Here is a 22,252-nt window from a genome sequence, read left to right on the forward strand (position 1 = left end):
GCAAGGTCCTAAGCAGTGCCACCAGCTGAGGACAAGTGTCCAAGCACACAAGCTTGTGGGGTGCATTTCATATCAAGCCTTTCACTGAGGGAGTCATAAAGAGCTTGCTGTTGCTATGGAAACAAGCTGCAGCACAGTGCTGTGCGTCAGGACTTAACACACAGTTCTATAACTGAATCAAGTCAAAAAGGTTTTGTTTGCTGTGTCTAGAAACCATTTTTGCCAAGAGCAACTGAGGTATCTGGCTTGTAGAGAGCTTTCTTTAGGCTGGACGTGGAGGCACACACCTTTAATCCCAGCATAGGCAGAGGCAGAGGCAGGACTGTCTCTGAGTTTGAGGCCCGACTGGTGTCCATAGTGAGTTCCAGAACAGTCAGGGCTACACAAAGAAACCCTGTCTCAAAAAACCAAACCAAACCAAAGAAAGAAGCGTGTGAGAGATCAGCTGGTAGCATAAGGGTGCTAAGACCCAGCATCTCTCTACAGACCAGACAATGGCCTGAGCAGCCAGCTGGATCCGCAGTCCAGGTAGCTTAAGTCAAGGGTATGGAGGACAACAGCCTGGGAAGTGGTGGGCTCACTGTTCTAGTGAAGGGCCTGGGACTACAGGACCCAATGGCTAGAGAGACTGGTCCTTCAAGGCTTGCCTGGACAGGTGGGAACCTACCTCAGGACCATTAGCACAGATGGCCTTTAAGAGAGATGTGCCAGGACCCACCCAACTCCCCACTGACTGTAGACCTGCAGCCTTCCATCCCTCCACGATGACCTCCAGCTCACCTTGGGGACCTCGACACCGTGGGGACAGCCAGCAGCTGGCTAGAGTGGGATTTGCTCCCCAAGGCCTCCCCTCCAGTAAGCACTTGCAGGCTCAAGTAGACTGGAGCCCCCAGAACACAGGAAACCGCTCTTCAGGACACCTGAAAGCCTTCTCTGTGCCCTTCGGGGTCAGGACATCAAGTCAAGGTGACTGAGAAGCCACCAGTAGCAGGGCTCAGGCCAGCCAGGCAGCAGACATTAGCCTGGTGTGTGTAACACAGCTCCCAAGGCTGGGATGAGGGCAGCCTACAAAGCCAACCACCAAGTCTCCACCAAGAGTGAAAGATACCCGGCCAAGTCTTCAGGGGCAATTCTTCAACCTGAGGAAGGGGTTTCTAACTAGTTTCTGCCATTTGGTTAGTTTCCTTCCTCAAATAGGAAAGTAGCAGGAATGGCAGCCTCTTCCTGGGCTTCCTCGGGAGCCACAGAGACCATCAAAGCTGCCTGCACGAAGCACAGACTCAGAATATCCGTTCGGATAGGATGGGTCATCCAAAACGAAGTAGGCATGAAAATACCATAGGAAGCCCTGTTACTGTATAAACTATTGAAAGCCAAACAGTCTTCCAATAAACTTCACTCTGCTTTTTAAAATGTCCTGAACCCTCCCTAGAACCTAGGAGAGGCCCGTGTGCCTTAGACATCCGGGGACTTCTCAGCCTACGCCTGCTGCACCTCTTCCTCCCCAGCACTGTCCTCAGCCCAGGCCCCATCCACTCTGCCTGTGCCTCTGGGCCTCTGCTGTTCCCCAGCTCGTCTGCCTCGTTTCTCTCCGTCCTTCCCCAGTTGCTCAGACCGGCCCTTCCAGGCCGCAGACTGCTTTAGGGAAGGCAACCTCACCGGCTGCTACTGGGCCTGGGAGAGTGGGAACGGAGATACTGGAGCTGGGGTGTGCAAAGCCGGGCAAAGAGGCAGGCATTCTCTTTTTGTTGGTTTTGTTTTCACAACTGTACATAATGCATACACGCCTACTCCCGCCCTCTCTTCCCATCTCCCTTCCACCCCGGTAAAACACTTCTCTCCCCTGCAGACCTCTTTTCTCTAACTAGTGGGCTGGTGCCTGGCCTGTCCCCAGAGCCCCCTGCCCCCAGGGGACACAGCTGCCCACTAGGCAACAAGCCCAGAAGAAGATAATGCCAACATACAAATCTGGGGGTTCCTGATCAGGCCCTGCCCCCTGCTACCCACGCATCCATCTGCCTTCCCCCTCCCCCACCCACACAACTCCTCCAGAGCGCCTGGCAAAACCTCCTTAAGTATATGCTGCCTTACTGTTCCCTGATGAGTCGGCTCTGTATCTGAGTCTCCAGATGGTGGTTTGCACTCCCCCTGCCCCCCAATTGCATGTAGCTCGACACCCTCTCTCGGAGCCACCAGATGGGAGTGGGGGAGGCCTGAAGGACAAGTGAGGTGTGATGGGCAGATGGGTGCAAGCTGAAGGTACTTCACCCAAGTGACCAAGATTCCAGGATAAGGCAGAGGATGTGTTCGACTCGGCCAGTAGGAGAACAATCGAGATCTTAACACAGAGAGCAGGGGTCACAGTTCACCAAATGAGGGCTTCCTTCTGAGGAGGGGAACCTGAAAGCCTGGACCCCCAGGCTGGGTCTGGAATGTAGCAGAACCAGGGAAAGAGACAGGAATCCTGACTAGCAAGCTGGTATCTAACTTGACCACACATTTCTCCACTCAAGAGTTCTACATACCCATCTCAGCCTCATCAACTTGTCTGGGACCTGGATGGGCTCTAAGCCAGTCAAAGATAGGTCAAAAGAGGAGTTCAGATGGGATCTTGGCACACAGGTCGCCATGGGTCCATAACCCCAGCACGTAGGAGGCCAGAGAAGAGAACTGAAATCTCAAGGCCAGCCTGGGCTTATATTGGGAGACTCAGTTTCAAAAAATCAAAACAAGAGGCTAGGGAGATAGCTCTTTTGGTAAAGTGTTTGCCTTGCAAGCAAGAAGACTTGAATTCAGTCCTTAGAATCCATGATTTTAAAAAGCCAGACTTGATGATGTATGTCCCAGAACTAGGGAATCAGATGGGAGGATTCCTGGGGCTCTGTAGCTAGCCGGCTCTATTAGAGATTTTTAGAAGAACGGAAGCAATGGAATGAATATGCACTAAAAGGAGTTTTATTAGACTGACATATATCATAAAATCTGGGTAGTCCAACAATGGCTGTGTCACACCATAAAGGTCAAGAATCTGGTAGTTGTTCATCCATGATGGTGGGTTGCCTGATAGCTGCTGTCTTCAGTCTACATTAGAAGCCTAGAAAAGCTGGTTCTAACATCAGCGAGGATTGCAGCAGCTACAGCAGCAGAACAGATGGATTTGCCAGTAAGAAAGAAGGCCAACAGGCATAAAAGCAAATTTCCATCTTCCATTTCTCTGTTGTCTAAGCTGCCACCAGAAGGTGCCACCCACATTTAGTGTGAATCTTTCCATTTTAAATCAGCTAACCAAGAAAATCCCTCAACACTCGGGAGGCAGAGGCAGGCAGATCTATGTGAGTTCAAGGCCTGGTCTACACAGCAAGTTCCAGGACAGCCAGGGCTACATGGACTCTTTCTCACAAAAGGAAGGGAGGGAGGGAGGAGGGAAGGAGGGAGGGTGGGAGGGGGGAGAGAGGGAGTCAAGGAGGGAGGGAGGGGGGAGGAAGGGAGGGAGGGGGAGGGAAAGAGGGGGGAGGGAGGGAGGGAGGGAGAGGGGAAGGAGGGAGAAGAGAGGAGAGCAGAGCAGAGCAGAGGAGTGCCCAGCACTTAGATGATAGTAGACCCAGTCACCTTGACAACCGAGATCATCCATCCCAACAACCTAGCATACTTGGTGAGTTCTAGGTCAGTGAGAGACTAGCTCTCAAGAGAAAAGAATAAACAATAAAGGGGGGTAGCAACTAGGGAATGACACCTGAGGTGGTCCTCATACACACACACACACACACACACACACACACACACACACACACACACACACACGGCAAAACAACTTATTTTACCTCACATAACGTAAAGCATAGTCTTGAGGCCAAGGCAGGGGAGCATAGTGAGTGAGCACCTGCTGGTGTCCTGGAGAGTTGGGAACCAGTGCTCACTACAGTAAAATCAGTTATTTCTGGGCGGTTAGATGCCATGCGTTTTTATATACAAAAAAAAAATGTATTTCTTTCTGCTTCTTTGCTTGTTTGTTTGTTTTAGACAGGATCTCATGTATCCCAGGCCAGCCTTGAACTCCTGATCCTCCTGCTCCCTCTGTACTGGAATGACACCTATACACCACCACATTTTGCTTGTTTTTTTTTCCTTTCTCCTCCTTTTATCGTCGTCGTCCTCAGAACTCCAAGTCTCACCTATGCCAAGAAGACACTCATCATTTCGCTGTTTCCAGCCCTATATTTTCCAATTTTTTTTTTTGGTTGGTTTTTGTTTTTGATTCAGGGTCTCTTATAGCCCAGGCTGGCCTCAAACTCACCTGCACCTGGAAATACGAGCACACATGATCACACCTGGCAGGAGAAAAAAGAAAACATGTGTGTGTGTGTGTGTGTGTGTGTGTTTGCAAACACTTGTGCATGCAAATGTGTGCATGTATGTATGGGGGTGTGCATGCATGTGGGTGAATATTTGAGGGCCAAAAGTCAGCCTCAGTTTGTAGCTGGAAGTTTTCCTGGGTCCCACCCAGTCCCGTGGCCACTCCATCCCAAGTAAACACACAGAGGCTTATATTAATTACAAACTGTATGGCCTACAGCTCAGGCTTATTATTAGCTAGCTCTTATAACTTAATTCAACCCATTCCTATTAATCTGTGTTTTGCCACGTGGCTTCATGGCGTTACCTGTTCTCTCACATCTTGCTTCTCCTGGAGATGGCCCCCAGCTTCTGCTATGACTTCACCCTTTCTTCAGCTCCGTCTTCAGTCTGAATGTCCCACCTAACCTAATTCTGCCTTGACATTGGCCAAACAGCTTTATTTATCAAACAATGAGAGCAACAGTTGTCTTCTTGAAGACACTTCTTTCTTTCTTTCTTTCTTTCTTTCTTTCTTTCTTTCTTTCTTTCTTTCTTTCTTTCTTTCTTTCTTTCTTTCCTTTTTTTTTTGGTTTTTCGAGACAGGGTTTCTCTATGTAGCAGGTCTGGCTGTCCTGGAACTCACTCTGTGGACCAGGCTGGCCTCGAACTCACTGAGATCCTCTGGCCTCTGCCTCCCAAGTGCTGGGATTAAAGGCGTGCGCCACCACAACCTGGTGACACCTCATTTTTTTAAGATAAGGTCTTTCACTGGAGCTCACCCAGTAGGCTAAACCAGGCTGTCCAGCAACTCCAGGGACCCCCTGTCTCTGTCTCCCAGTGCTGGGATTACAACATGCCCCACCATGCCTGGCTTTGATGTGGGGAAGCTTGGGATCATACTCAGATCCTCCTGCTTGCAAGGCATACTTTTTTTTTTTCATTTTGTGTTTTGTCTACACACACACACACACACACACACACACACACACACACATATGTATATGCAGCCCATGTGTGCAGTGTCTGTGACGGCTGAAAGGTGTTGGGTCCCCTAGCACTAGAGCTACAGATGGTTGTGAGCCACCATGTGGGTGCTGGAAATCAAACCTGGGTCCTCTAGAAGAGGGACCAGTGCTCAACCACTGAGCATCCTCCAGCCCCAAGGCCAGCAAGTCCCCAACGGAGCTATCTTCCTAGCCCATTTTCTATCTTATTAATAAGTTTTTTTTTTAACAAAAAAACATTATTTCATAAAACCAGATTGATCCTCTCATTCCCCCAGGGTCTGCTGGCCCTGTTTCAAGGGTTCACACTGGTGCAGCTGGTTGAGTAGAGACCAGAGCAGCCTTCTGCTGTGGCCATCCGAGTGTGTGGCAGGTGGAAGAGGCAGGCAGGGAGCTGGGAGCGGGAGGCCCCGCTGCTCCCCAGATCTGATTCAGAGGCAGCAGTCCTGGGAGACCTGGAAACAGGTGTCCTCCCATCTTAAGAGTGCAGAGGAAAGACGCACCGGCATGAGGAGGAACAGCCTGCCATCCTCCCGTCCTGGGGTTTGAACACGCCATCCCTGAAACAAGCTGCAGCTTGGATTTCCCAGGCTGGAGGTACAGAAAAGCCTTGGGCAGGACTGGGTCCGAAGTAGAGGTGAGAGAACTGATTGGCACTATGCCCAGGACCAAGAAGCACTGGTCTATAGACATTTTGGAGTGGCAGAAACAGTGTCCACCTTGTTTTGAGCCTTGATGATGCTAATAAACTCATTTGTCCACGTGTGTTAGATTTACGCCTGAGACTAGTGCAGCTCGCTCTGAAGGAATGTCGTGTGAACAGGGCGATGCCAGGTCTAGTGGTCCAGCTGGTGATGCCTGCACTTGGGAGCCTGGGCCAGGAGGATCACAAGTTTGAGGTGTAGTGAGACCATGATTTAGGGTAAAATACTTGCCGGATTCTGCTAACCGAAGTAGTGGTATCTGGGGTCTTCCCTGGGAGGTGCCCTGAGGCAGGCCATGAGTGGGTGATGAGCTGGCTGTGCTTGAGGGTGGCTAGTGGCCTGATGGCCAGTGGACATACTAGTAATAAGCCATAGCCACTGCCCGGATGCCTACCCACTGGGCCAAGACACCAGCTAGTCCTGGAGGAGTGGGGGTGAGAGGTGGCACTCACCCCACATGCCTAGACGGAGTGTGTCATCATAGCTGTGGCTCTCCCCCCCCACCCCCCCTAACCCCCCCCACCCCCTACCCCACCCCCACCCCCGTGTCCTTCCAGGCAGTCAGAGCTGAACTTTCCTCTCTGTGGTCGCCACCTGCAGTGTCTGAGAACTGGGATGGCAGGTGTGTACATGTGTGCAAATGTGAGGTGCAGAATGTGTGTGTGAGAACACAAGTGTTTGTAAGGATGCCAACGTGTGTGCTTGTGAATGTGTCTGTGAACATGTGAGTGTGAAGAGAGTGGGAGTGTGTATGTATGGAATTGTATGTGTGAGTGCATGAGAGTATATGTGGAATATATCTGTGAGGTGTGTGTGTGTGTGTGTGCTGTGCATGGCTCAGAGAACAAGTGTGAGTGTGTGTGAGCTGTGTGGCTACCCATGTAGCCGAGTAGATTTAAATAGAACAGATTTCTTAGAAATCAGATGTGTGTACCAGCAGTTGGTCTTCAACAAGTCTTACTGAATTCTTATGTCTTGAGAGATAATCACTTGCTTAGTTTGGAGAATAAATGTGGAGTTGGCACAGTGCTGCTGAGCCTGGGTTGTGTGGCAGCCAAGGTCTTCAAAGGATTTGCTCTCTACTTTGTCTGTGAAACAAGTCTCTCTTGTGGGGAGCGGAAAGAAAATGTACTTACATGTGAGGAGAGCCCCAGGGGTGTCAGAGTGCCTTCCAGGCTACCATAGTTTTAATTATTAACTTGATTAATCACCTGGGAGGAGAGTCTCAATAAGGGATTCTCTACATTGAGTGGTCCTATGGGTAAGTCTATGGAGAATCATCTTAATTATGTTAATTGATTTGGGAAGACCTACCCCTCAACAAGGCAGGAGGTCCTGAATTGAAAGCAACTGAAGAAATGCAGCTGAGCACAAGCCAGGACGTGAGCATGTGTGCACTCCTCCTCGCTGCTCTTGACTCCTGCCTCAACGTCCCCGCAGTGACGCACTGTGACCGGAATTGTGAGCTGAAATGAACCTTCTTCCCTGAGTTGCTTCTTTTTGTTTTTGTTTGTTTGTTTGTTTTTTGAGACAGGGTTTCTCTGTGTAACTTTGGCTGTCCTGGAACTAACCCTGTAGACCAGGCTGGCCTCGAACTCACAGAGATCCACCTGACTCTGTCCCCGAGTGCTGGGATTAAAGGTGTGCAACTACCATGCCTAGCCAGTACCAATATTCTTGTGCTTTGGGGTCAGTACTATGTAAAATAAGGAAGAGTCCCCCAAACTCAAGCATTTATAATACCAAAACAATCTCCTGTGATTAGCAGGTGGGTGGTGTATATAGCGGGGATGCGTCGGACAAAGGGGTGACTAACATCCTGAGTGGAGGAAGCCAGTCAGTGCAAACTTCATCACCCTACTCAGAATGGCACACAATTTAGAACTGATCAAATATTTCTGTGATTTTCCACTTAATGTCTTGAACCCACACGTGACCGTGGATAACTGAAGCCACAGAAGGTCAGACAGTGAGAGAGAACTATACCAAAGTATAGAAAAGGTCAAGAAATTGTAGGGCCAGCAAGAGAGAGCCTGGGGCCATTGCCCTGCCCAGGCATGAAGGTGAGAAGGACCAGGCACGGCAGTGAGGACACAGTCTTCAGCCTTCTGGTGCTTCCCTCCCCAACCCACAGTCTCTTTCCAGAAGCTTCTAGTCAGTCCACCGACAGCCAGCCCAAAGGGCAAAGCAAGACTGAAGTGCCCCTCGATGGCATGGCCTGTGCAGAAGGGATAAATGGTGGAGTGGTCTCATGATGGATCCCTGTATGTCTCTGGGTGACACGAGCGTTATGCTCAGACCTGGGCAAGAGGAAGCAATGAAACACACAAAACTGTCCTGTTTCAACACTGAAAGTGGTAAGAACTTGCATGTGTTGTTTTTTCCCAATACTAGGGATTATCCACGGGGCCTTGCACATACCAGCTTCACCCTGAGCTCCAGCTCTGGCGCCCACGTTGCTCTGCCTGTCCCCTGTCGTCATAACACTATCATTCATTTCTTAGGTTAGCATGTAACCTATTATCATGTATGTTTGTTCTGAAAATCACACGTAAGAATCTAGTTCCATCCTAGAGTTGGTGTGAATGAGATGATGTGGACTTTCATGCCATGCTTCACACAAGCTGCATCATTTGATTTTGTAAAACTGGGTGTCTTAATCACTGTTCTCTTGCTGTGAAAAGACGCTATGACCAACTCTCATAAAGGAAAACATTTAGTTGGGGGCTTGCTTACAGTTTCAGAGGGTTAGTTCACTGTCGCCACGGCAGCACACATAGCCCTGGGGCTGAAAACTGCGCCCTGATCTGCAGGCCGAGAGAGACACCGCCTTGACATGCACTTTTGAAACCTCAAAGCCCACCCTCGGTGACACACTTCCTCCAACAAGGCCACACCTCCTAATCCTTCTAATCCCATCAAACAGCACCACTCCCTGGTGACCAGACATTCAAATACGTGAACCTATGGGGGCCATTCCTGTTTTGGTTTTTGTTTTGTTGTTTGTTTTTGTTTTTTTCAAGACAGGGTTTCTCTGTGTAGCCCTGGCTGTCCTAGAACTCACTTGGTAGCCCAGGCTGGCTTGCCTCTGCCTCCCAAGTGCTGGGATCAAAGGCAAGCACCACCATACCTGGGGGGAGGGGCATTCTTATTCAAACCACCCACTGAGCATGAAATGTTTTTCTCTTGTGTGAGTATTTGTGCTCACATGTGTGTAGTGTATGTACATGTGCATGTGGATGCATGTGCATGTGTGTGTGCTTGTCCACCTCATTTTCAGGTAGGGTCTCTCACTGAACCTATTGACCCAGCCAGGCTGGCTAGCTAAGGAGCTTCAGGGGTTCACCTGTCCCTGCTCCCAGTCTACGATGACAAATGTGAGGCCACAGCTGACTTTCATGCAGACACTGGAGATCACAATTCGTGTTCCTGCTTACACAGCCATCACTTTGCTTGCCTAAGCCATTTCCTCAGCCCCCAGGAATACTTTATAACTAAAAAAAAAATAAAAAGAATAGACAGACATGGTTATACGCGGGAGTTAGACGCAAGGGAATCATCATTAGCTGTGCAGCAAGCTTGAGGCAAGCCTGAGCTACACAGACTGAAGGGTTGGCGGTGGGCATTAGAAAGAACTCCTGGAACTACCCAGGCTGAGGAAAAGGCTTAGGTGAAAAGAAGGGCTGAAAAATGCTGGACAGAGAGACTAGGCAGTCAACATCAGGCACTGGAGATGTGGCGGGGCTGGGCTGCAGGAGACTCACAATCCTCCACCTCCTTACCCTTCTCCTCCCTTCTCTGCCTTCCCCTCAGAAATGACAACATGGCTGGAAGCCAGAGGAGGCAATTGGCATGATTGGAAAATTGAGCAAATATATTGAGGATAACACAAGGGATGATTCTCACTGCTGACGAGAATAACAAATACAGCTCTTAAGTAAAACCCCAAGAAATGGAGCTGAATTCTTTATGAGTATGTGTGCATGCAATTGTCAGCTTTCAATCACTGTGACAAAAAAAAAATGTCCTTAAATAATCAGTTTTAAAGAAGGGAAAGCTCAAAGTTTCAGAGATTTAAATTCTGGGTGGCTTGGCATTATTGTTTGTAGGCCTGTAATGACGCAAAGCCTACATGACAACGGTCATGTCCAACCTGGAGGAAACAACCACACAATACATGTATAAAAAGTTCTATATAAGGATATATTTATAAATTCTCTAGAGATAAGCTGTATAACTCTTAACAATATATGTGACCTCTCTATACAGGTGTATATACGTGTGTTAACTCTCTTTGTAAATTTAGATAGATATCAAGATATAGGAGCCAGCTTGAAAGAGCTTTCCTTCGGTGGTCTATCTGACCTTTGGAGCATCAAAATAAAAAATAATGAGAGAGTAATAGATGTAGTCCAGTGAGTAAACTGCTTGCTAGCACTTACAGTGTCCTGAGTTTGATCCCAGCACCAGTGTCTGATGAGTCTCAAGGGTATCCTTGGCTACATAGTAAGTTCAAGGCCACTTAAAGCTACATGAGATTCTGTCTCAGGAAAAGAAAAAAGGTGAGCAACTACTAACTACTGACTTATAGAGACATCTATGAGTCCATATTGTTCAGTGAGGATGGGAGCTCTTCTCTGTGTGCAAAAACAACTCATAAATATAGAAAGGGAAACAAACTGAAAAAGCAGCCATCTAGTCAACTTCACTCAGTCTAGGAAGAATAGGCAGGATGGAGTCATGGCTACTAATGCTGACAGGGTAGAGGTTTGATGAGAAACAAGATATTGCAAAATATAAAGTATATTTCAAACATTAGCTCCAACAGAATTCCTCTTCCTCCACTCTCCCGTCACACCCTCATCAAAAAGTGAGGCTAGTTTCTCTCCCCTGAAATAACTGTGGCCCTTAGAACATGGCAGGAGAGACACCATGTAACTCCCAGGGCCAGGTCCGGAAGACATACTCCTTCTTTCTCTGGAAGCTACCAAGCTGTGGCAATTCCCAAGTCCCAAAGGGAACCATCCTTCCTCATCTGTCTTTCAGCCCCCACATCCTAGGGTACCATCCTAGAGGTGAATCTGGAGTATGGTGGCTGTTCTTGGATGTCAGCTTGACGTCATCTGGAGCTAACTAAAACCCAAGCAGCTGGGCACGCCTGTGAAGGATTTTTCTTGTTTGAATCATCTGAGGTGGAAATAATCTGGATCTTTTGGTGTGGGAAGATCTACTTTAAATCTGGGCCACACCTTCTGGTGGCGGCCTATATAAAGGACATAGAAGAATGAAGCTTTGATTTTTGCCTGTTTGCCCTCACTCTGGCTGGCAAGTTCTTTCCTACTTCTTGGGGATCACAACATACACTGAAGACTAGCTGAGACATCCAGCCTTGTGGACTGAAAAACTATTGGATTCTTGAAATTTCCATGGGGAGACAGCAATTGCTGGACTAGTGGGACCTCTAGAAGGCCCAGCTCTAATAAATTCCGTGTGTGTGTGTGTGTGTGTGTGTGTGTGTGTGTGTGTGTGTGTGTGTGTGAGAGAGAGAGAGAGAGAGAGAGAGAGAGAGAGAGAGAGAGAGAGAGAGAGAGAGAGAGGAAAAGGAAGAGAAAGACGGGAGGTGGGCAAGGCCCGCCTTTGGTAAGGAAATACAGCGAATGTGCACAGGGTGCTCTTAGCGGCTGCAGCTGAGGTTTATCCTGTCAGGACCCCAAGGGCAGGCCAGTACAGACGCCTAAATGCTAACAATTGTACTTATCTCTAACAAAACGTCGCACAAAAGGGATTCTGTGGCATTTTTTTTACTTTTTATTTTGATTTGTTTTTATAGGGTCTTACTCTTAGACCTTAAACTCGCAACATTCCTCCTGCCTCTACCTCCCAAGTACTGGACTGTGGGTATGAACCAATTCTCTCTCTATCTCTCCTTTCCTCCATCCTTTCTTCTCCCTTCTCTCTCCTCTATCATTAAGTAGCGAACTGATAGCCAGGAGGTGGTGGTGCACACCTTTAATCCCAGCACTCAAAGGCAGAGGCAGGCAGATCTCTGTGAGTTCAAGGCCAGCCTGGTCTATAGAGTGAGTTCCAGGACAGCCATGATTACATAGTGAGACCCTGACTCAAACAAATAAAAATAAAAAAGAGCAAAACTACGAAGAGCCTGAAGTGCCATTTGTCCTGGTGGAAGACAGCCTACAAGAGGAATATTCTAGAGAAGATGGAGTCACCCTCCCCCCCACACACACACACATTTGTAACCCACGGAATGCAGCTGTGAGAGGGGCCAGATCTTGGGCATCTTATACAAAGCCCCTGAGTCTTAAATGTCACTGTAGCTGAACGCAGTGGGTTCGCATCCTGGTGAGTGCCAAGGCAAACAGGCACAGCCGAGACATAGAAGAGGAGAGAAAGATCTGTTACTGTGCAGGCCACTCCAAATCAGTGCTCTCGCAGGATAAATGAAGCAGGAGGGCTTTAGTCATGAGCTTAAACGTTCATATACGGGCTGGCCAATCCCTAAGCACAATCAGTTAAGGAGTTTATTCTTAGTCATACTCATTTTAAGGTCATAATTTAAAATAAAAGCTAGTCAACACATTTGGGGACATTCTTAGCTCCCATATGTAAAAGAGGAAAATGATGGCCAAAGACCATTCTAGACATGCTTATTTACACCGTGAAAACTCAGCTGAAAATAGGGTCATCAAAATGATTCAGTGGGGAGAAGTTCTTTCCATCAAACTTGACAACCTGGGCTCCAAAGAAGAGAGCCAATCCCAAGTTGTCCTCTGCTCACCACACATGTGCCATGGCATGTGTGTACCCACACATACCCACACATGCACACCCACACACCCACACATGCACACACATGCACACCCGCACACCCACACATACACACATACACACACATACACAAACATACACACACATGCACACCCGCACACCCACACATACCCACACATACCCACACATGCACACACATGCACACCCACACACCCACACATACACACACATACCCACACATGCACACACATACCCACACATGCACATCCACACACCCACACATACCCACACATGCACACCCACACACACCCACACATACACACACATACCCACACATGCACACCCACACACCCACACATACACACACATACCCACACATGCACACCCACACACCCACACATACACACACATGCACACCCACACATACCCACACATGCACACCCACACACACACACATACACACACATACCCACACATGCACACACACCCACACATACACAGACATACCCATACATGCACACAAATAAATGTTTTTTTTTAACTGTTTTTAAAAAAGATTTTAGAGAAAATGCTATTTGAAGACACATTAGCATGCAGGTTCCCACAAGTGACCGCCTTCCTTAGCTGCTAACAAATGCCGAGACAGCTCCTCCTCATTCTTCTCTGCCTGAAGGGACTCGGTCAGGCAGCTGGCAGGGCCCCCATGAGTCTTGAAGGAAGGGCCTGGGTGCTGCAGCTTTAGGTCCTGGCTGGGGAGTCCCTCGTGGGGAGAAGGCTGAGAACTCAAAGAAAGGAGAGGGGTGAGGGGGGATGGCAGCTCCTAGTGCCGTGACAGGGAGCTCAGGTATCCTGTGTCTCTGCACCACATGGCCAGGCCAAGGGGACCCTGGTTGGGAGGGATCTCGGGTATGGAAAGTCACAAAGAGAGGTAGAGGGACCGGAAAGAGTTGGTGCTCCTGTAAACTGCCACTCTTTAGAAGGTCAGATGCAGAGTTTGTATTCTGGGTCTGCTTCCTTCCAGATGAGGGTGCTACATCTTTCCAGTTAAAGGAGTGGAAATCTCCTGATACTAGAATAGGATAGGTCTCAGGACGGCCTGGGGCAATCTAATGATGCCTTTTTAAGGTTTTATATATTGCTCTGCCAAAACATCTTTTAAGACACATCTAAATATGACATAAATCATGAATAAAATCAGCAACCTTTTACATTTATAATTTATGTGGCCTAAAATATTCCCTAGGGTTTAATGTCCCAGAGAATCCAGGTTAAAAACATAAATAATCAGGCCAACTGAGAAAAATAAGAGGAAAGGGATAATTGCTGCCATATCTTACACTACAATTGCATTGAATGTGATTCATGTAAAAGAACCTACACATTTGTACAATTAAAGCTACATAAGCAAAGAGACTAACTAAAGAGACAATGGGGCAGAAAGACTCATTTAATGTTTGCGTTTCTTTATTATTTGACTTCTTGCTTTACCATTTGTTAATATTCTGATCCACCCCTTGGTGCCACCCTGCGTCCTGATGTGAAAGCCTCATTCTAAGGAAAAACCCCTCCCCTTCCTCTCTCTCTTCCCCTTTCCTCCCACAAGGTGTACACGCGCTCTCTCTCTCCTTCTCTCTCTCTCTCTCTCTCTCTCTCTCTCTCTCTCTGTTTCCCTCTTTCCTATCTTTCTCTTCATCTCTCTATTATAATAAACTCTCCATGTGGATGCAGTGTCTGGGTTGTGAATTACTGGCCGCCTGCTGCTCCAGGCCTGCATGGCACGCATCTGCCCAGCATGTTTCCCTGCACATGCAGGATACCCTCAGGGGTCCCCCCACACAATAATTCATAACATTGGTGCCCAATATTGCCAGGCAACCCACTGCTTCCTCCTGCCCGCCTCACAGCCCACAGCCTTTGTGACGACGGTCCATTGGCTGTCTGGCGCCATTATCGTTGGCCCTCACTGACCCTCTGGGACGCTGAGGCCAGTCTGCTGGGCCTTATACCTCATTGTGGAAAGATGTGCCTATGGCCCCCCACCCCCACCACTGCCACGGCCCATGGCTTGGGTTTGTTCCCCTGTGGCTGCTCGCACCATGCTACACCCTGGAGGGGGGGGGTCCTTCTCTCCCACCTGGCTGCACTGATACTTCTCCATCTTTCTTTCACAAAGTCTATTTCCTGTGTACAAATGGAAATGTGTGATTGATGTGGCCATCTATATTTCTTTCTGACTTTTAAATGCTTCAATTTATCTGTTCCCTATGTGCTCAATTAAAAAAAAAAAAAAAAACAAACATGGGGGCTGGAGAGATGGCTCAGAGGTTAAGAGCACTGACTGCTCTTCCAGAGGTCCTGAGTTCAATTCCCAGCAATCACATGGTGGCTCACAACCATCCGTAATGAGATCTGGTGCCCTCTTCTGGCCTGCAGTCATACATGCAGTCATATATGCTGTATACAAAATAAATAAATAAATCTTAAAAAAAAAACACACACACATGAACATGTGGTCAGGCGTCATATTTGATAGGGGCAATCATATGATCAGGTGGCACCATCTTAAATAAGGGCAACCATGTTTCCAAGCTGCCATCTTAAATAAGGTCAACCACATGGTCTAGCCGCCATCTTGGCTAAGTTCAAAACAGGCAGATCATATGACCTCACCGCCATCTTTACTAAGGACAGCATGGGCAGGGCACTTGGCTCTCAGATGGTAGGTATGGAGGGAGGTTATAGAATCACCTCCTGTCATGGTTTATTTTACCATTGTTTTATGGGCCAAGGAAAAGTCCACCGGCATTGGCCTGGTGTTCCCCAGCTGCCTCTCTCAGGCTCAAGCCATCTGGGTGGGGCAGAGGTCCAGTCTCAGCCTGCTGCTCATTCCACCGTGGCTGCTTGTGTGGGTGGAGCCTGGAGAGGTATGCACTCCCCTCCAGGGCATCAGCTGAACCACGTGTAGGTGGTATCATATTAAGATTTTATTTTTTTGTTTTTTGTTTTTTAGGGGTTTTTTTTTTGTTTGTTTGTTTGTTTGTTTGTTTCCAGACAGGGTTTCTCTGTGTAGCTTTGCGCCTTTCCTGGAACTCACTTGGTAGCCCAGGCTGGCCTCGAACTCACAGAGATCTGCCTAGCTCTGCCTCCCTAGTGCTGGGATTAAAGGCATGCGCCATCACCCCCCGGCAAGATTTTAAATTTTCAGAAATTAACATTAATACAATTCAGATACACTTTGGGTTACAAGCTCAGGATTTTAAATTTTCCTTGGCTACTCATTACCTGCTTTTCCAGGATTTGGATTTCAGTACTGGATTGATAATACTAATTTATCTAAAACTTTTGTTTTTTCCTCACTTGTCTATTCCTAAGGATGGTTTTTTTTTTTCTCGCTCTCTCCTGGTCTTGGGACTCCTGCTCTTCCCAATTACTAAGACCATGGGCTAAAAGGCTTCAAATAAATTCATACATTTTAACTCCCGTCTCTACTCTATATTTCAGCAGGCTGGCAGAAACACTGAAGCAGCAGTGGGGACCACAACCTGCAGTGCTTTCCCTGCTATGGACGTCAGCAGAGACTCTTGTCTATGGGATGTGAACCAACCCAGCCAAACGTAAATGTTCCCTGCCTCGACAGCCAGGTCAGATAACCACATGCTACTGACAAATGCCCCATTGCCCAGCCTTTGACTAGCTTTTCAGCCTTTGACTAGCTTTTTAGCATTTTTGGGGCCCTGACAGCAACACCCCAATGCCAGCTTGAAGCAGTTCCAGAAAAGACTACAATCACCTCATGTTCCCTGTCCAGAATAGGCTGAAATGCTGAGTCAAATGGAAAGCCCCTGGCATAGAAGACCAATTGGCTATCTAATGTCCATTGATATTTATTAATTAAAGTTGTTTTGCAATAAGAACCTTGACCTTCTTTATGCAGAACCAGGGAGGTATTGTATGACGTTAAGAAATAATTATTTCTATATAAATCACTCAGGATGGAGTTTCTGATCCACCAAGAGGGCCCTTTCCTTGTCTCAGAGAGTCCTTTTCTCAGATTTGGGCTGTACCCTGACTCACAAACCCCTTTTCTCCTGTTCTTATTAAGCCTTGGGATCTTTCCCGGCACTCTTCTTTGCATTCTCAGGAGATAGCTTAAGAAATAATTATTTCTATATAAGTCATTCAGGATTATAATCTGGCTGTACTCAAAGATCAGAACTACAGCTACAGGGCCTTAAAAATGGTAATAGATTCAGATACAACTGGCAACAGCTTAAAGAATGTCTCTCCTTACTCAAGGTCTGTTCAGGCTTAAGAATGCGAACCTCAGCCGGGCGGTGGTGGCGCACGCCTTTAATCCCAGCACTCGGGAGGCAGAGCCAGGCGGATCTCCGTGAGTTCGAGGCCAGCCTGGGCTACCAAGTGAGCTCCAGGAAAGGCGCAAAGCTACGCAGAGAAACCCTGTCTCGAAAAACCAAAAAAAAAAAAAAAAAAAAAAAAGAATGCGAACCTCCCTGTCCTTACTAACTTCATTAAGCTGTAACTGACTAGGAAACCTGTATATTCAGATTAAGTCATATATAAGCTCTCAAAGTTATAAATACATCTAACAGATTTTGTTCCCCCAGTTCTCAAACACCTGTAGAGAACTGAGAATATGGCATTTAATATAAAAGCCTTTTTTATAATAGACATGTCAGCTCCTCACAGCATCCTGTATCTTCTCCAAGAAGACACATGACCACAGAAGAACTTCCACCCGGAAGCTCATGGCAAGGCTGGCCATGCAGCGAGAAACTGAGATCCTGTCCAGACTGTGAATAAGTGGAACAATGGAGTACCAATTACCTCACACTGCAAAGTCAAGGTGGGTCAGTCTCCCCAAATTTCTACTCCACAGAAAAAAACTGTCAGATCTTCTGGACCTATCAGCTGAACAAGTGCTGCCTTTGGGGCTCCCCTACACCATGACCACAGAGAGACTTGGGATTGCTGCCTAGGTAGCTTTAAAGCTGTCTCACTTCTTAAATTTATCCTTCTCAGATCTGACAATGTTTGATAGCCAGGGTATCAGTTTAACAGCCCCAATCCCAAGATTACATATATATATATGCTCTCCAATTACAGGCAGGTATGCCTCATTCACAGACTTCATGGTACAGGATAGACTGGTTTCAGATATAACTCCAGAGGTTCAAAGTTTTGATACTGATAAATGCAGCTTTGATAAACTGATAGAACACTGACTACAAAGTGTTCTTAAGAGTCCTTCCCCACCCTGCCCCCTCCAGAAGCCATCAAGTGTAAACAGCGTCATTATCACAGTTTTTGGTTTGGTTTGGTTTGTTTTTCGAGACAGGATTTCTCTGTGTAGTTTTGGTGCCTGTCCTGGATCTCGCACTGTAGACCAGGCTGGCCTCAAACTCACAGAGATCCGCCTGGCTCTGCCTCCTGAGTGCTGGGATTAAATGCGTGTGCCGCCGCCGCCTGGTTTATCACAGTTTTTAGGGACTCTCTTCATTAGCTTCATGTCTAGACTGCTTCTTTTTGGGGAGCAGGGAGGTTAACACGGAAGCCTTCAGTGTCTCTCATTCTCGTTATGAGTTTTGCAGTCATTGATACCACTGCAAAGGATGTCTCCCTGCCCGCAGCAGCTGGTTGGCAGCACAGATCACAAACATCAATGTGGATTCCAGTGGCAGCACACATCTTCGAAGTCTCTGGAGAGACTTAACCCAGAAAATGAGCCATTCTTCATCTCGGGTATCTTCATGTCAGGGTGATCATGCAGTTGGGCACCATGTCTGGAGGCAGGACTCTCAAGAGCTCCAGGCTGCTGTACACCACCCTCAGTGCTAGTACCCCAGGTTCGACCATGTTTGCAGCCCGAGGGCAGCACCAGGTCTGGGGGCTCCGCCAAAGCAAATGAAGAGCACAGCGCTGCTGAGTAGAGCCAGTCCTGGGGCCGCCACTGGTCCCTCCTCACCCCGTCACCAGTTTCTTGGTCCGCGCGTGGCACGCTGTTGCCGCTGGTGCTGCTTGCCCCAGTGGGGAGAGGAGAGCACAGAGCCAAAACGCCGCCCTCAGGCTGCAAACAGGATGGTTGAGCTTCCTGACCTCTGCTGGCACTAGGCATGCACAAGGTACGTACACATATGCAGGCAAAATATGTAGACACATAGAGTAAATAAATCTAAAAAAGTTAAAGGGCAAAGCTATAGACTTAAGTAAGTTAAAAATGATTCATAAAACATAGTAACTAGATATCCCAGAAAACCTGCTCCACGTCTCGGTATGCTCCTGACACCCTCCCTCTCTGAGAATGTTTTGGGCAAACCCTCCTCTGTGTCTCTCTGTATTGCATAATGCACACTGACTTGGTCCAGCTTTACTGATGGCGGATAGGTCCTATTCTGGGAGCCAGGGACACTCACTCAAAATGGCTTCTTCTTTCGAGCTACCTGGAGAAGACTACAAACAGAGCAGCTTGTTCCTTCACCTTTCCTCTTCATTAATAGTTAATAACATTAACATTTACCTCTGCTATTGAAATCCTTAAAGCAAGCTTTTCAACTGAGAAAAGGTACTCTGAATCTACAGCCAATTTTTGAAGGGTTTATTATTTTGGGCTGCCATGTGGGTTCTGGGAACCAAACCTGGGTCCTCTGCAAGATCAACAGGTGCTCTTAACCAGTGAGCCATCTCTCCAGCCCCCTGCCCTATCTTTATTTATGATCTTATTGTATAATATAAACAATTTTATATGGGGGCTGGTGAGATAGTAGACTGGATAAAGGGATTGCTGCTCAGGCCTGATAGCCTTAGTGTGATCCCTGGAACCCACATAAAGGTGGAAGGAGAGAACTGTTTCTATAAAGTTATCTTGTGATCTCTACACATATGCTGATGCACATAGACACCCACACACAGACATTATATATACATTATGATGATAATAATAAATTTATATAAAATTTTTAAAATATTTTTATCAAATATATTCATATATTTAGAACATTTTATATTTTCCATTACCTACTGATTTCTTTTCAGGCTTTTTATTTCTTGTGTGTCTGTGTATAGGTGTGTGGGTGCACATGTCCATGCATCAATACTGAACATCTCTCTCAGTTGCTTGCCACCTTTTTGTTTTGTTTTGAGACAGGGCCTCACTGTGTAGCTCCAGCTGACCTGGAACTTACTGTATGGACCAGGCTGGCCTAGAATTCATTGAGATCTGCCTGCCTCTGCTTCCAGAATGCTGGGATTAAAGGCGTGCATGACTGTGCCAGCTCCAGCTTATTTTTTGAGATATGGTCTCTTGATGAACCAACAGTTCACCACTTTAGCTAGACTGAGTAGCCACTGACCTTCCAGGAACAGGAAGCCTCGTGTTCTCACCTCCCAAGTGAGGCACTGGAATTCTAAACACAAGCCTGGCCTTTTTATGTGAGAGCCATGGAGGCGAATTCAGGTCCTCATGCTTGGACACAATCACTTCTCCCACTGACCTGTCTCACCAACCTCATTTCTTATCTAGTTTACATCTTCAAACACTTTTTAAAGAAATCCCCAAGCCTTTCGATGGTAGCACAAGCCTTTAATCCCAGCACTTGGGAGGCAGAGGCAGGCCTAGTCTACAGAGAGAGTTGCAGGACAGCCAGGGCTACACAGAGAAACCCTGTCTTGAAAAAAAAAAAAAGCAAAAAAAGTGTCTAATTTAAAAAAATCATTTTTATAATAAGCAACACTATCATTTAATATTCTACATATTAAATATTTATTTTACATTGATCATGTGTATGTGTGCACATGTGAGTGTGCACATGTGAGTGTGCACATGTGCATGTGGAGCTGTACAAGCATTGGATTCCCTGGAGCTGGAGTTACAAGAGATTATGAGCTATCTGTTGTGAGTGCTCAAGCTCACGGCAAGAGCTGGATGTGCTCCGGCCACAAAGCCACCTCTCATATATATTTGAGACAGGGTCTATCTATGTCACCTTGGCCTTAAGCTTCTTATCTTCTTGCCTTCACCTCTCAAGTGCCAGGAAGACAGGGAGGTGTGTCAGCATGCACTGGATTCATGCAGCGCTGTTGATTTAACAGTTTTTGTCTGCTAGGCAAACACTATTGACTGAGCTATATACATCCCAAGTCCCATATTTTGTATTTTATAGTTTTTAAAGATTGTATATAGAAATTATCAAGTGAATTTTAAAACTCTAGCAGCCATAGCTTATATTTAAGACCCAAGAGGAGTGCCAGGCATAGTGGCACAGGTGTTTAATCCCAACACTTGAGAGGCAGGGGTAAGCAGGTCTCTTTCAGTTCCAGGCCAGCTTGGTCTACATCATAACAAGTATCAGGCCAGCTAGGGCTACACAGAGAGAGTCTACCAAAGGAGGAGGAGAAGGAAAGGGAAGAGGAGGAGGAGAGGGAGGAGAAGGAGGAGGAGAAGAAGTTGCTGTTGTGAATTGTCTGCTATAAATCTAGTTTATAATTGGCTGTATTTGTTGATAGCCTCAAATATATATTATTCCTTTTTATAGCATATAAGAAGCTACACTAAACATTTTGTTACCACTCTAGGATGATGGCTGTATTGAGCTATTGTAGCCTCAGAACAAAGATGCTATTGTTGGGTAGAGTAGGAACAAGGCCATTGTTATTTCTGAGCAGGAACTGCATGTCATCAGAAATTGACCATCACAGACTAGCCCAATCTTTCTTAGGGCACCAAGACATTGCCATAGAAAATTCCATACTTTATAGCAGACCCATACCATGACTCACAACTTTCTGCATAGCCAATTCCAATAAGAAACAACTCACTATGTAATTCATTCCTTAGCAAAATACTGAGATGCCAACCTAATCATTTAACACGAGCCCTACACAGATGTCTACTTGATTAGACCACCGAATCATTAATGTAGCCCCATGTGAGTGTCCCATCTGATCAAACCTTGCAATTTTTCTTGTAACTACTACAGAAAGAGTTTTTATCCCTCCAAATATTGTGATTCCCTTCAATTTATGCTTGGAAAGTAATGAACATTGTAATTTAAACATCTAACAGACAAATATAGACCTGACTAGCCATCAGCCCAGGCAGAACGCATGTTATTCTTTGACAATTTCTTACATATAGATAACGTATTTTGATCATATTCTTCCCTTCTCATATGCCCTCCTAATCCTTCTGAAGCATTCCTTTTCTCCATCTTGCTTTCATGTTTTTGTTTTTGTTTTAAACCCATGGAGTTTAATCAGGCTTGCCTGCATGAACATAAATGTGGAATTATTTACTCAATCATGGGCAACTTACCAGTGAGTGCATTCCTGGAAAAAAAAAAGTGACCCCACTCTCAGCACAATTTACTGCCAATATTTCCTCAGCTAGGTGTAGCATGATCTTAAAAG

Source organism: Peromyscus maniculatus, chromosome 12, assembly GCF_049852395.1.
Source record: "Peromyscus maniculatus bairdii isolate BWxNUB_F1_BW_parent chromosome 12, HU_Pman_BW_mat_3.1, whole genome shotgun sequence".
Classification (NCBI taxonomy): Eukaryota; Metazoa; Chordata; class Mammalia; order Rodentia; family Cricetidae; genus Peromyscus; species Peromyscus maniculatus.